The sequence below is a fragment of the Oncorhynchus mykiss genome, chromosome 15 (genome assembly GCF_057628025.1).
Source record: "Oncorhynchus mykiss isolate SJ-2025 chromosome 15, ASM5762802v1, whole genome shotgun sequence".
Classification (NCBI taxonomy): Eukaryota; Metazoa; Chordata; class Actinopteri; order Salmoniformes; family Salmonidae; genus Oncorhynchus; species Oncorhynchus mykiss.
In genome coordinates, this window is record NC_143036.1 from 205,001 (window position 1) to 217,500 (window position 12,500).

The 12,500-nt window shown below is 44.0% G+C and overlaps 1 protein-coding gene across 3 annotated transcripts in view; it reads right to left on the bottom strand.

Annotated features, from left to right (window-relative positions):
• The window catches only part of smpx (small muscle protein X-linked), a 35,940-nt gene that overhangs the window by 19,255 nt on the left and 4,185 nt on the right, over positions 1 to 12,500 (bottom strand). The gene's annotated exons all lie outside the window — the stretch shown is intronic.

The window sequence follows — 12,500 nt, forward strand, 5'->3', positions numbered from 1 at the left end:
CACTATTTTGGAGAGAAGGCGTGTTTTTGGAGAGAGATGGAAGGAGAAGGACAAGACTCATTTACATGCATACTTTGGGGTTCTAATCCTTGCTGGTGTTTTCAAATCAAATGGGGAATCCACAGAATCCCTGTGGGATGCAGAAACTGGAAAATGACTTTTCCATGCAACAATGTCTCTGGAAAACTTCCACATTATTTCCAGGAATATCCACTTCGATGACCGATGCACCAGTTCGACAGCAGAGAGACAAGCTAGATGCAATCAGATCAGTGTGGGACAAGTGGGTGGACCACCTTCCCCTGTTTTACAACCCTGGGCCCAACGTTACTGTTGATGAGCAGCTTATGCCATTTAGGGGCCGCTGCCCCTTCAGGCAGTACATACCGTCTAAAACCAATGGAATAAAGTTCTGGGCTGCCTGTGATGCTGCTTCCTCATATGCGTGGAACTTGCAAGTGTATACTAAAATCAAATATCTACTGTTTGCTGATGATCTGGTGCTTCTGTCTCCAACCAAGGAGGACCAACAGCACCACCTAGACCTTCTGCATATAATCTGTCAGACCTGGGCCCTGACAGACCTGGGCCCTGACAGACCTGGGCCCTGACAGACCTGGGCCCTGTCAGACCTGGGCCCTGACAGACCTGGGCCCTGACAGTAAATGTCAGTAAGACAAAAATAATGGTGTTCCAAGTAAAGTTCAGTTGCCAGGACCTTAAATACAAATTACATGTAGACACAGTTGCCCTAGAGCACATAAATAACTATACATACCTCTGCCTAAACATCGGCACAGGTAACTTCCACAAAGCTGTGAACGATCTGAGAGACCAAGAAGGGCCTTCTATGCCATCAAAAGGAACATCAAATTTGACATACCAATTAGGAACTGGGCTAAAATTACTTGAATCAGTTATATAACCCATTGTCCTTTATGGTTGTGAGGTCTGGGGTCTGGTCACAAAAAATAATTCACAAAATTGAGACTGCATGCAGAATTCTGCAAAAATATTATGTGTACAACGTAAAACCCCAAATAATGCATGCAGAGCAGAATTTTAGGGATACTTGCTAATTATCAAAATCAAAATTCTACAACCAGCTAAATGGAAGCGATTGCCAAACCTTCCATAACAAAGCCATCACCTACAGAGACATTACCTGGAGAAGAGTCCCCTAAGCAAGCTGGTCCTGGGGTTCTGTTCATAAACACAAACAGACCTCACAGAGTCCCAGGACAGCAACACAATTAGACACTACCAAATCATGAGAAAACAAAAAGATAATTACTTGACACATTGGAAAGAATTAACAAAAAATCTGAGCAGAATGCTATTTGGCCCTAAACAGAGAGTACATAGTGGCAGAATACCTGACCACTGTGTCTAATCCTAAACTTAAGGAAAGCTTACAGATTCAGTGAGCATAGCCTTGCTATTGAGAGCATCAGTCCTGGCTCTCAAGAGAAGACAGGCTTTGTGCACACTGCCCACAAATGAGGTGGAAACTAAGCTGCACTACCTAACCTCCTGCCAAATGTATGACCATATTAGAGACACATATTTCCCTTTGATTACATAGGCCCGCATAGAATTTCGAAAACAAATCCAATTTTGATCAACTCCCATATCGATTGGGTGAAATACCACAGTGTGCCATCCCAACAGCAATGTATGTGACCTGTTGCCACAAAAAAAGGGCAACCAGTGAAGAACAAACCCCATGTTAAATACAACCCATCTTTATGAAATGGAGTGGTGTAAAGATTGTAAATACAGCGCATATTTGTGTTTATTTATTTTCCCTTTTGTACTTTAATTAACTATTTGCACATCGTTAAAACACTGTTTATAGCCATAATATGACATTATAAATGTCTCTATTCCTTTGGAATTTTTATGAGTTTGTGCTCATTTTTCATTGTTTATTTCACTTTTATTTATTATCTACAGCGCATTCGGAAAGTATTCAGACCCCTAGACCTTTCCCTCCAAATAATTACGTTACAGCCTTATTCTAAAATGGATTACATATTTTTTTCCTCCTCATCAATCTACACACAATACCCCATAACAACAAAGCAAAAATAGGTTTTTAGAAATTGCAGCAAAAGTATTACAAATAAAAAACTTAAATATCACTTTAAGTAAGTATTCAGACCCTTTACTCAGTACTTTGTTGAAGCACCTTTGGCAACGATTACAGCCTCAATCAAGTCTTCTTGGGTATGACGCTACAAGCTTGGCACACCTGTATTTGGGAAGTTTCTCCCATTCTTCTCTGCAGATCCTCTCAAGCTCTGTCAGGTTGGATGGGGAGCGTATCTGCACAGCTAATTTCAAGTCTCTTTAGAGATGTTAGATCGGGTTCAAGTCTGGGCTCTTGCTCAAGTCCGGGCTCTGGCTGGGCCACTCAAGGACATTCAGAGACTTGTCCCGAAGTCACTCCTGCACTGTCTTAGCTGCGCGCTTAGGGTCGTTGTCCTGTTAGAAGGTGAACCTTCACCCTAGTCTGAGGTCCTTAGGGCTTCATTCATCTTTCCATCGATCCTGACTAGTCTCCCAGTCCTTGCAGCTGAAAAACATCCACACAGCATGATGCTGCCACCACCATGCTTCAACGTAGGGAAGGTGACAGGTTTCCTCCAGACGTGAGACTTGGCATTCAGGCCAAAGAGTTCAAACTTGGTTTCATCAGACCAGAGAACCTTGTTTTTCATGGTCTTCAAGTCTTTAGGTGCCTTTTGACAAACTCCAACCGGCTGTCATGTGCCTTCTACTAAGGAGTGCCTTCCATCTGGCCACTCTACCATAAAGGCCTGATTGGTAGAGTGCTGCAGAGGTGGTTGTCCTTCTGGAAGGTTCTCCCATCTCCACAGAGGAACTCTAGAGCTCTGTCTGAGTGACCATCAGTTCTTGGTCACCTCCCTGACCAAGGCCCTTCTCAACCAATTGCTCAGTTCGGCTGGGCGACCAGGACTAGGAAGAGTCTTGGTGGTTCCAAACTTCTTCCATTTAAGAATGATGAAGGCCACTGTGTTCTTGGGGACCTTCAATGCTGCAGACATTTTTTGGTACCCTTCCCCAATTCTGTGCCTCAACAAAATCGTGTCTCTGTGCTCTACGGACAATTCCTTCGACCCCATGGCTTGGTTTTTGCTCTGACGTGCACTTTCAACTGTGGGACTTTATATAGACAGGTGTGTGCCTTTCCAATTTTGTCCAATCAAGTGAATTTACCACTGGTGGACTCTAATCAAGTTGTAGAAACACTGCACTGTCGTGCATGAAAAGCCCAGGAGGCCGGACATTTCTGAGACACTGGAACTGGCGTGCCTGGCACCGTCAATCATATCACGCTCAAAATCTCTTAGATAACTCTTTTTGCCTATTCTAACGTTCAATGGAACAGCAACTGAATGCCTCGATGCCTGTCTGGGGTTGTGTACCTAATAAACTAGATACTGAGTATATATTATATTCCGGACTCTGACATTGCACGTTCTGATATTCTGATCTTAATTTCTTTCTTTTTTCTTTTGGATTATGTGTGTATTGTATTGTATTGCTTTCTGTGTATTATTGCTGCACAAGCATTTTGCTGCACCTGTGATAACATCTGCAAATCTGTGTACACGACCAAATACACTTTGATTTGATTTGATTTATAGGCCTACTGCTGTGACTGATCTCCACGTTCCATGTGCTCATTTCTTTACCGTAATGGCTCACTGTGAATCAATGTGTCCATATGGCAGAGGCGGGTGCTCTCGCATTCCTCAAATTTTGGTAGAAATGGTAGGATACATTGTACATAAGCTTCTACAAAATTGAAACTCACTGGCTGCCTATCTCAGCTACCCATGTTGTCAGGCGTCGCATTTTCTTGGAAAATGCAGTTCGCATGTTCTTCTTCGCCACGATCAGCTCAGAAATGGACAAATACAGATTTGAAATGACTAATTATATTGGCAATTTATCCCACTAAGTGAAACTCCCGGACAGCAGTTGTGAGTAGCCTAATTTGATTCCATAGGTTGTTGTCCATTTTACCTTTACCTGTCCTATTTTTAGGATATTTTCATTCATATTCACATCAAAGAGTATTCTGATTTGATAGGGCACCATTTAGGCTGTTTGATTGAAATCAAGTGTGATGTAAAAAAAATTGAATTAAATCACATTTTATCACATACACATATTTAGCAGATTATTGTGGGAGTAGCGAAATGCTTATGTTTCTACCTCCAACTTTGCAACACACACAAATCTAAAAGTGAATGAATGGAATTAAGAAATAGATAAATATAAGGATGAGCAATGTCAGAGTCCAGAGTATAAATACAGTATAAATATATATATATATACAGTGCCTTGCGAAAGTATTCGGCCCCCTTGAACTTTGCGACCTTTTGCCACATTTCAGGCTTCAAACATAAAGATATAAAACTGTATTTTTTTGTGAAGAATCAACAACAAGTGGGACACAATCATGAAGTGGAACGACATTTATTGGATATTTCAAACTTTTTTAACAAATCAAAAACTGAAAAATTGGGCGTGCAAAATTATTCAGCCCCCTTAAGTTAATACTTTGTAGCGCCACCTTTTGCTGCGATTACAGCTGTAAGTCGCTTGGGGTATGTCTCTATCAGTTTTGCACATCGAGAGACTGACATTTTTTCCCATTCCTCCTTGCAAAACAGCTCGAGCTCAGTGAGGTTGGATGGAGAGCATTTGTGAACAGCAGTTTTCAGTTCTTTCCACAGATTCTCGATTGGATTCAGATCTGGACTTTGACTTGGCCATTCTAACACCTGGATATGTTTATTTTTGAACCATTCCATTGTAGATTTTGCTTTATGTTTTGGATCATTGTCTTGTTGGAAGACAAATCTCCGTCCCAGTCTCAGGTCTTTTGCAGACTCCATCAGGTTTTCTTCCAGAATGGTCTTGTATTTGGCTCCATCCATCTTCCCATCAATTTTAACCATCTTCCCTGTCCCTGCTGAAGAAAAGCAGGCCCAAACCATGATGCTGCCACCACCATGTTTGACAGTGGAGATGGTGTGTTCAGTGTGATGAGCTGTGTTGCTTTTACGCCAAACATAACGTTTTGCATTGTTGCCAAAAAGTTCAATTTTGGTTTCATCTGACCAGAGCACCTTCTTCCACATGTTTGGTGTGTCTCCCAGGTGGCTTGTGGCAAACTTTAAACAACACTTTTTATGGATATCTTTAAGAAATGGCTTTCTTCTTGCCACTCTTCCATAAAGGCCAGATTTGTGCAATATACGACTGATTGTTGTCCTATGGACAGAGTCTCCCACCTCAGCTGTAGATCTCTGCAGTTCATCCAGAGTGATCATGGGCCTCTTGGCTGCATCTCTGATCAGTCTTCTCCTTGTATGAGCCGAAAGTTTAGAGGGACGGCCAGGTCTTGGTAGATTTGCAGTGGTCTGATACTCCTTCCCATTTCAATATTATCACTTGCACAGTGCTCCTTGGGATGTTTAAAGCTTGGGAAATATTTTTGTATCCAAATCCAGCTTTAAACTTCTTCACAACAGTATCTCGGACCTGCCTGGTGTGTTTCTTGTTCTTCATGATGCTCTCTGCGCTTTTAACGGACCTCTGAGACTATCACAGTGCAGGTGCATTTATACGGAGACTTGATTACACACAGGTGGATTGTATTTATCATCATTAGTCATTTAGGTCAACATTGGATCATTCAGAGATCCTCACTGAACTTCTGGAGAGAGTTTGCTGCACTGAAAGTAAAGGGGCTGAATAATTTTGCACGCCCAATTTTTCAGTTTTTGATTTGTTAAAAAAGTTTGAAATATCCAATAAATGTCGTTCCACTTCATGATTGTGTCCCACTTGTTGTTGATTCTTCACAAAAAAATACAGTTTTATATCTTTATCTTTGAAGCCTGAAATGTGGCAAAAGGTCGCAAAGTTCAAGGGGGCCGAATACTTTCGCAAGGCACTGTACATATATATATATATATACATACAATAGGGTTATATACATATATATATGGGATAGGATGTATAGTCATGGACAGTATGTGGATATAATATTTAGTATATCTATAGAATACGTAGAATAGTATATACTGTATATGTGATGGTATATATAGACATGGACAGTATGTGGATATTATATTTAGTATATTTTCTAGAATAGTATACATATGTGATGGTATATATACAGCAATAGTTAAATAGGATGGCCTTGACTAGAATACAGTATATACATATGAAATGAGTACAACAGTATGTAAACATTATTAAAGTGACCAGTGGCCGATGTCTATGTACAGCAGATTCTAAGGTGCAAGGTTGAGTAACCGGGTGGTAGTCGGGAAGGGTACTGGGTAGGAGGTCGGCTAGTGATGGCTATTTAACAGTTTGATGGCCTTGAGATAGAGGCTGTTTTTCAGTCTCTCGGTCCCAGCTTCGATTCACCTGTACTGACATTGCCTTAATAAAGGGATGAACAGGCTGTGGCTCAGGTGGTTGATGTCCTTGATGATCTTTATGGCCTTCCTGTGATGTCCTAGAGGGCAGGCAGTGTGCCCCCAGTGATGCGTTGGGCATTCCGCACCACCCTCTGGAGAGCCCTGCGGTTGCAGATGGTGCAGTTGCCGTACCAGGTAGTGATACAGCCTGACAAGAAGTCGGTGTTCGCAACATGGCTGGTTTTCCCTTTGTAATCCGGGATTGCCTGGAGTCCCTGCCACATACGTCTCGTGTCTGAGACACTGAATTGCGACTCCGCCTTGTCTCTGTCCTGACTTTTTCCTTTTTTCGTTACATTACAGAGTGCACTGTTTGTATTAAACCATATTCCCAATCACCTTGCCGTGGTTAAATGTGGTGGTTCGTGCATTCAGTTTTGCGCGAATGCTTCCATCTGTCCATGGTTTTTGGTTTGGGTAGGATTAAATAATCACAGTGGGAACACCATCCCTATACACTTCTTGATGAACTCAGTCACAGTGTCAGTGTATACCTCAATGTTATTCTCAGAGGCAACACGGAACATATCCCAGTCCACGTGCTCAAAACAATCTTGAAGCATGGATCCTGATTGGTCAGTCCAGTGTTGAGTAGACCTTAGCATGGGTACTTCCTGTTTGAGTTTCTGCCTATAGGAAGGGAGGAGCAGAATGGAGTTGTGATCTGATTTGCTGAAGGGAGGGCGGGGGAGGGCCTTGTAGCCATCCCAGAAGGGTGAGTATCAACGGTTGAGAGTTTTTGAAGTGCGGGTACTACAGGCAACATGTTGAACTTCGGTAGCGTTTTCCTCAGATTTGCTTTGTTAAAGTCCCCAGCTACAATAAATGCGGCCTCAGAATATGTGTTTTCCAGTTTGAGCAAAGACCAGTGTAGTTACTTGAGGGCCGTCGTGGTATCGGCTTGAGGGAGGATATACATGGCTATGACGATAACCGAAGAGAATTCTCTTGGGAGGTAATACAGTCAACATTTGATTGTGAGGTATTCTAGGTTGGGTGAACAAATGGACTTGAGTTACCACAATCACAACATAAGTACTTAATCATGAAACATACATGTCAGCCTTTCTTTTTCCAAGAAAGGTTCTTTATTCCTGTCTGCACGATGTACTGAGAACCCAGCTGGCTGTTTGGACGAGACAGTATAGCTGGAGAGAGCCGTGATTCCGTGAAACAGAGTATGTTAAAGTCCCTGATGTCTCTCTGGAAGGAGATCTTCGCCCTGAGGTGGTCTACTTTATCGTCCAGGGACTGAACATTATAGAGTAATATACTAAGCATTGGATTCAATTGTGAAAGTCATATTTCTGGTTAGATTGCTGGTGAGTTACTATCGCTCTAATATCCAAAAGTTATTTCCGGCTGTATGTAATAACGCAAAAAACATTCTAGGCTAATAATGTAAGAAATAACACAGAAAAGAAAATACTACAAATATACTGTACAAATAGTGCAAAGCTGCTTAACAGCTAGAAACAGAGCTGCCAAGTCTATCGGCGCCATCTTGGTGAGTGAGTGTCTCATGAGATTGTCAGAAATTTGGTCGCCCTGTAGGCTACAGAAAAGTCCACAGAGGCAATATACTCTTTCTTCCATACAGGCTACATGAATAATGTTACATGACTTTGACGGAGTGTTGGTGGAGCGCCACAGGGCTGTCTCTTCAACAGTACCATGGAGAGGATCACTGGGCATGAACACGATACATATTTTGTGCCCCTGCCATTGGCAAAGTGGGTACTGCTTATCATGCTCACCTTAATAGACCATATGCCACTTGCTGAAAGAAGTTATCATTGTTTTGGGGATGAATTTTGTGTTGTTGGTCAGTTTAGCCCAGAAAATGCCTCCCTCATTAATCTGCTGCTCTAAGCGGCCGCCTAATCCTGCCTAATGGGCGGGGTGGCCCTGGGTTAAGCGCCTTGCTCAAGGGCACAACGGTAGGCAATGGCCTCTAGAATTTGACACCAGCAACCCTCCGTTTGCCAGCTCATTTTACCATCAGATTTTTCCCGTCGGACCATGGATTCAAACTGGCAACCCTCCAGTTGCTGGCTCACCTCTCTAACCTGCTAGGCTACCTGCTGCCCCCTACATGCCTGTATGCAACACCCTTAAACAATTCCCCCAGGTAAGGGGAAAGTATTCTTTAAGGGAAATCTTAATGGAAACAAGATGCTTTATTCAACCGGGCCCTGGTCTGTTGTCTGGTCTGTTGTCTCGACTGTTGTTTGAAACACATTCAACCCTCAGTCAACTACTTCATATAATCTCTAGAGTTGTTGAGTGCTAGCTGGCTAAGCAGGGTTATGTATAGGTATCCCCCTTTCCCCTTCCCCTTTATGCTATCACAATGTCTTGCCTGTGTAACGGATGTGAAACGGCTAGCTTAGTTGGCGGTGGTGCGCGCTAAATATCGGTGACGTGCTCTGAGCCCTTGAAGTAGTAGTTCCCCTTGCTCTGCAAGGGCCGCGGCTTTTGTGGAGCGATGGGTAACGATGCTTCGTGGGTGACTGTTGTTGATGTGTGCAGAGGGTCCCTGGTTCGCGCCCGGGTATGGGCGAGGGGACGGTCTAAAGTTATACTGTTACACCTGCTAACCTGTGGGCTATGCTATCACAATGTCTTGCCGGCTAACCTGCGGGCTATGCTTGCAAAATCACTAGCTGGCTAACCTGTGGGCTATGCTATCACAATCACTAGCCGGCTAACCTGTGGGTTATGCTATCACAATCACTATCTAGCTAACCTGTGGGCTATGCTATCACAATGACTAAACTAAACTGTGGGCTATGCTATCACAATCACTATCTAGCTAACCTGTGGGCTATGCTATCACAATGACAAAACTAAACTGTGGGCTATGCTATCACAATGTCTTGCTGGCTAACCTGCGGGCTATGTTATCACAATCACTAGCTGGCTAACATGTGGGCTATGCTATCACAATCACTAACTGGCTAGCCTGTGGACTATGCTATCACAATGACTAGCTGGCTAACCTGTGGGCTATGCCTGTTAGCTAGCGTTGAAGCTATTCTATCTCAATAGTCTGTTAGCTAGCTAGCCAGTATCACTCTCTCTGTCTCTCTCTCAAGGTAAAGGGTTCGATATATATAGCCCAGCAGGCCTTGGTTACCGTAACCAGGGTGTTGTTTACACAACATGGGGCTCTGCTGCTCTAACACACACACACACACACATACTCCAGGACGTGGATATAATATATATACCCAGACAGAGAGCCTTGAGTGGGGAAGACAGGACAGCTGCCCCCTAACACCCCACTGATCCCTCACACACACACATACCAGATCCACATCACACTGTCCATTTCAAATATCATGCTACATTAAATCCACATTAAAAACAGATGCAGCTATGTAAGAATGGTAATATCTCTCTGTGTGTGTGTGTGTGTGTATGAGAGAGAGAGAGAGAGAGAGAGAGAGAGAGAGAGAGAGAGAGAGAGAGAGAGAGAGAGAGAGAGAGAGAGAGAGAGAGAGAGAGAGTTGTGTGTTTGTTGTGTGACTCGGAGCTATGACAGAGATATATTGATTATATAAAAGAGGTCATACAAGTTTTTTCACATCCTAGTAGCTACTAAAAGTGTGTTAAAGTTCATAAAATGATTTACAACTGATTATAGCAGTATTCTATAGTGAAAGATACACACGGTTTTCTATAGTGAAAGATACACACGGTATTCTATAGTGAAAGATACACATGGTATTTGTTGTGTATTGTAGGCCAGAAGGCTAAACTGAAAAAACATCATTCTAACTTAAGTCTATACTAAATTTAAACTCTACAAATGGTGGAGTTGCAAAAGCACTTCCGTGCAAGGGTGTTTATTTACATAGTGATTTCCAAAACAACAGCATTGCCGCAAAAGTATAAACATAAATTATGGTGCCAGCAAACTAGTGCTTTCCCATCAACGTATTGGTATATTGCCAATATACCACGGCTAAGGGCTGTATCCAGTCACTCCGTGTTGCGTCGTGCTTATTAAGAACTGCTTTTCGGACTGCTTTTCTCAACTACATCACTGGATTCCTGCTGTAAGCTCTGGACCATTACACTGGATCATCGCAGCTAGCTAGCTGCTACCGAGGGGCCCAGCCCCGACGCTAGCCTTTGATCCAGGCCCATCTCCCGGCCTGCTCAGTGGACCCTATGATCACTCGGCTACACAGCTGATGCCTCCTGGACTCTTCACTAACAGGACTAGAAACCACTACATCACCGGATTCCTGCCGTAAGCTCTGGATCTTTGCACCGGACACACCGGAGTGGCTATAGTGGCTAACGCCCTTGTTCAAGGCATGCTCCATTTTGTTGCTCCCTGCCTACAGACAGAAGCTAAAACAAGAAGCTCCCGCGCTGAGGTCTGTTCAATTCTTGTCCGACCAATCTGATTCCACGCTCCAAGACTGCTTCCATCACCCGGACTGGGATATGTTCTGCTTTGCGGCGAACAACAACATTGACGAATACGCTGATTCGGTGTGCGAGTTCATTAGAACGTGCATTGAAGATGTTGTTCCCATAGCAACGATTAAAACATTCCCAAACCAGAAACCGTGGATTGAGGGCAGCATTCGCATGAAACTGAAAGCAAGGAACCACTGCTTTTAATCAGGGCAGGGTGACCGGAAACATGACCGAATACAAACAGTGTAACTATTCCCTCCGCAAGGCAATCAAACAAGCTTAGCGTCAGTATAGAGACAAAGTAGAGTCGCAATTCAACGGCTCAGACACAAGAGGTATGTGGCAGGGTCTACAGTCAATCACGGATTACAAAAAGAAAACCAGCCCCGTCACAGACCAAGATGTCTTGCTCCCAGGCAGACTAAATAACTAAATAACTTTTTTGCCCGCTTTGAAGACAGTACAGTGCCACTGACACGGCCCGCAACCAAAACATGCGGACTCTCCTTCACTGCAGCCAACGTGAGTAAAACATTTAAACGTGTTAACCCTCGCAAGGCTGCAGGCCCAGACGGCATCCCCAGCCGAGCTCCTCAGAGCATGCGCAGACCAGCTGGCTGGTGTGTTTACGGACATATTCAATCAATCCCTATCCCAGTCTGTTGTTCCCACATGCTTCAAGAGGGCCACCATTGTTCCTGTTCCCAAGAAAGCTAAGGTAACTGAGCTAAACGACTACCGCCCCGTAGCACTAATTTCCGTCATCATGAAGTGCTTTGAGAGACTAGTCAAGGACCATATCACCTCCACCCTACCTGACACCCTAGACCCACTCCAATTTGCTTACCGCCCAAATAGGTCCATAGACGATGCAATCTCAACCACACTGCACACTGCCCTAACCCATCTGGACAAGAGGAATACCTATGTGAGAATGCTGTTCATCGACTACAGCTCAGCATTTAACACCATAATACCCTCCAAACTCGTCATCAAGCTCGAGACCCTGGGTCTCGACCCCACCCTGTGCAACTAGGTACTGGACTTCCTGACGGGCCGCCCCCAGGTGGTGAGGGTAGGTAACAACATCTCCACCCGCTGATCCTCAACACTGGGGCCACACAAGGGTGCGTTCTGAGCCCTCTCTTGTACTCCCTGTTCACTCATGACTTCGTGGCCACGCACGCCTCTAACTCAATCATCAAGTTTGCGGACGACACTACAGTGGTAGTCTTGATTACCAACAACGACGAGACGGCCTACAGGGAGGAGGTGAGGGCCCTCGGAGTGTGGTGTCAGGAAAATAACCTCACACTCAACGTCAACAAAACTAAGGAGATGATTGTGGACTTCAGGAAACAGCAGTGGGAGCACCCCCCTATCCACATCGATGGGACAGTAGTGGAGAGGGTAGTAAGTTTTAAGTTCCTCGGCGTACACATCACAGACAAACTGAATTGTGAGCAATGGGACAAGATTGCAGGCTCATTGTACCTCTGGCCACCGTCACATCTTAGCCATTCGTTCAAA